Raw genomic sequence first — 4,314 nt, forward strand, 5'->3', positions numbered from 1 at the left:
CCTTTATAAAAGTTGCCATGGTCATGGTGTCTCTTTGCAGTAATTAAAACCCTAACTAAGACACTGTCTGTCTCTCTATGCAAGAATCCCTTACTAGTTTTCTACAACTAGTGGAATTATTAAAAGTTCAAAGCTACAAAAAATAAACAAAGGGTAAAAATAACTTTCCTTCTATTAAATATAAAAATAGTTTATTTTATAGGAGGATTAATAAAGTGAAAATTAACAAAAAAAAAACTTCTTACAGAATGTAAAAATAGTCACAGCTGGGTATGGTGGTTCACTCATGTAATCCCAGTCCTTGAAGGACGGAGGCTGTAAGATCATCAAGGATCCTAAGCCAGTTTGGGTTACATACTGGGTTCCAACATAGCCTGGATTACAGAATGAGATTCTGCTTCAAGAGACAGACCAAGAAGTCAACAATAAATGTAGAAAACAAGTTCAAAAACAACGAGAAGCAGGGACAACTTGGATGAGAGAACTAGAAAACATTCCCATCATTCAAAGTCTGCGTATATGTTTTCTGAGTACATACATGTACATGCATTCATAAACTAACTCTAGGCAGGTTGTGTGGGAACGTGTGTGGGCCTGGTATAGCCCAAGGAAGCCACATTTTTGTTGTTGTTGTTTTGTTTTCAAGACAGGGTTTCTGTATGTATCCCTGGCTGTCCTGGAACTTGCTTTTAGACCAGATTGCCAATGATGCCATTTTCAAGAATGCTAAAATGTTGGTGTGGAAGGGGTACTCAAACATCATCTATTTTACAAATATAGCTTGAGCTATAGGAATAAGTCCTGAATACTGGTCTGCAAGGGATGATCAATTTTGAGAGACAATCCAGTTCTCTTAATGTCTAGACATGGCATCTCTATCAACTCTTCTTCTGCTCATATGGCTAGCTCTGCTTATGACATCATGTTTCATTGTGTAACAAAAGTGGCTCATATAAGAGTCACTTGTGTGGACTTCCACAAGCATATCAAGATGTGATTCTATGGTCGTTTGTCTTGTGAGGTTTTTCTCTCAGGTAGGGAGAGAAGATACAACTGAGTTCTTGGTCACCAGCCAAGAGGAAGGGCAGAGAACTCTGGATTTCACAAAAGGCGCACATATTCATTTACAGCACACCCTGCACGTGAGAGATTGCCAGGAGTCAGTAGATAAGGATAATTAAACTGTGTAGGGCAAGGACCAGACACAGCCATTCAGATCCCTGCAAATCCAGCAGACAAAATACTGAGAAACATTATTTACAATCTGTAATATTTCATCACTGGTGAGTTTTTAAAGGTGATTTATTACTGCTAAATGATGTTAGAAAAATAATAAAGACTTACTTCTCAAAAACATTATTTTGTCAAAAGAAATACAACAAAAACAAAAATCCAACCCCAATCCCAAACTATGCAAACATAATCATTGTCATTATTTTGTAGGCCTGCTGTGTGAATTTCCATTTTCATCTTTTGTTCCTGCCTCCTCCTCAGGATGATTTGTGTCTTTAAGATTCTCCTTCCAGGAAATCTGTCATGGGACTGTAACCTACTGAATTTCTTCTCTACTCTGAATATTTTTAGAACTTAAATTTTCTTACTTTTATTACTTAAAACAAATTTTAAGTTTAAATATATTTTGATCATGTTCTACCCCTCCCCCAAGTTCTTCCAGATCCTCTCCCCGACTCCCTAACTCACCCAAATTGAAGCTCTCTCTCATAAGAACAAAACCAGTACAGCAAATCCCCCTACACACACAAGACAAGAGAATAACACTCAAGGGGAAAATACATCAAGCTATAACGAAATAAAAGCACATTTTCAAAAAGTCTGGAGTTCATTATATATTGATCAACTCTGCCTGAACACGGGGCCTACACTGGAGAGGTTGATATGCCCAGTGTCACTCCATTGGAGAAAACTAATTTTTCCACATCCTACCAGATAGAAATGACAGTTTGATTGTTAAACTTTACACTAATGGCTAGGTTTTAATTCAGTCACTCAAAAATATAATAAAATAAAATATAATAAGATAAAATCTAAACTATTACCTTGAAGTTGGACAAGACAAATCAGCAGAAGAAAAAGAGCCCAAGGAAGAGATCATCTTTGACATTGTATGTAGCAATTTATATTATGTCTTGTTGCTAGATTATATTTCATTTTACTAATATGGTATGGGTACAAATTGGCACTCCAATGTAGTAGACTATATCTACGTAAAACCTGAGAAAGCTTGAAAAGAAACTCTAGACACACACACAAAAAAACAAAGTTTAGCTACATTTTTTTTCTGGATAGGCTTTGCTTGCTGGCAGCATGCTGCAGCTTCTTTAAGAGAGGTCTTCCTGATTCAGCAGTAGCAGAAAAATAGTGCATGGTTTTGAGACAGCAGCTTCCTAGGCCATGCTGCCAGTATGAACTCTGATAAGGTCCATCTATGGAACATTTAAATGGGGTCTATGAGCAGAGTGCTACAACTTGCTTAAATGCAGCATAGACGCACTGTGTGTCTGAAAATGGGGCTGTGAGCATGGCTTGTGCTAAACAGACCTTTACCCTTCCATGTTGGACTGGGTGGAGCAAGGAGGCAGGGCTGTATTTCCCCTAGTAATGCTGTCACTTAAGTTTTTAAGAAGTGCTTAGCATTTTAAGAAGCCATCTGGTCAGAAAAGGATTACAGATACACAATAAAGACAAATTCAGATGTAAAAAAACTCCAAATGGGTCACAATGATAGATGAATGTATGTAGGCTTGGGAAAGAGAAAAAAACGAGTATAGAGAATTATAAAAGGAAATAAATGGTTTTTAAAAATTAAACAAAGTCTTTAAAGAGACAGAGTACAGACAATCATAGATTAAAGGAGTAAAGATAAAAAAATAAATATTAGAAAGTAATAGAGTAAAAAATAAGCCACATAAAGATGGAATATACACAGAGAGTCTGGATTATGTATATTATTGTGTTTTCTTTGAAATTTTTGACTGGGGAGGAGCTAAGTACAGAGAGGCATTTCATTGTACAGGCTGATAAACTAAACCAACATATATATTTTAAAGGTATCTTGAATTCAAAATATGGGTCTAAGGATATGTTGCTTTTGGTCTAAGGATATGTCTAAGGTTCTTCTTTTGTTTCCACAGAGGATGAGAACCTTTAGAATCTTTCCAGACTAATGTGGTTTGATGGACCAAGAGCCCCTGAAAGATTGCTTTGAACACCCCTCAAAAAATTACTTGACCCAACAAAAAGCAGAAAGAAGTTTGAAGAGAAGTACTCTCAAATTCCCAAATATTGTTTATAAATGTTTATTTATATTTAAAGGGGATATGCTATAGAGATTTGTATATTTGTACCAATAGATCTTGATTTATTGATACAAATTTACAGTTAATTTTGTTATATGTATATTTCTGCTCTTGACTAAGGTATTGTGTTTGTGCAGCTTATTTAAAAGTGTAATGTATAATTAAGAAATATAGGTTAATAAATGATCATATATAATAATCAAGGTTGTAGTCATGTTAGTTTTGTTTTCTAGATATATAAAGATAGATTTAAGTTAGATATGTATTCTTCAAATCTTTCAGAGACCTTCAGAATATGGCATTTAAAATGTTTTAAGAATTTAGGACTTTTTATGACAATCAGACACATCTGATTTTGGTAGCACAAATTACTTCAAGAGAAAGATGGATATCAAAGAGGTTCCTCATAGAGTTTGCTGGCCATTTGGGTAAGAAACTGCTCTTGCCTGGACTGCTTGATGTTATGCTTTATAAACTGGACATGCAGGACCCACAGAAAAAAAATGACTGCTGAACTTTCATAAAGGTGAGATGATCCTTCAGGGTTCCTGCTTCATGAAAGAGTCTGCCAGACATTCTGCTGGATACAGAAGAAAGTGACTGACAAACAAACTGCCAATATAGGCAGAACTGTCTTTGAAATTCCCTGCTTCATGGAAAAATCTGTCAGACACTATGGGCCTGTAGGCTAAAGATGGATGTCCCAATGATACAGAAGAACTTTGGCTTCCAGGTAGCAAGATGCCTCTGTCAATTCTAGAGTTTTGGAAGTTGCTTACAATGCACTTCCTATTTACTTAGATAATATTATATCCTTCTGGAGTCTTTGATGGAGTTGAAGAACCGATAGTTATAGTTTTCTGCAGCGGTCGGATTAATAATCACCCAAGATAATAGGTATTTGAACAAGTTTAATAACAAAACCAGACTCACGAAACCAAGGTTCCAGCGGAGTAGCCGGCGGAGACAGGAGAGCAAGGGAAGGGGCTCGCAGCCT

This window comes from Alexandromys fortis, unplaced genomic scaffold (assembly GCF_014885135.2).
Source record: "Alexandromys fortis isolate MF-2015 unplaced genomic scaffold, M_Fortis_MF-2015_v1.1 scaffold_36, whole genome shotgun sequence".
Lineage (NCBI taxonomy): Eukaryota > Metazoa > Chordata > Mammalia > Rodentia > Cricetidae > Alexandromys > Alexandromys fortis.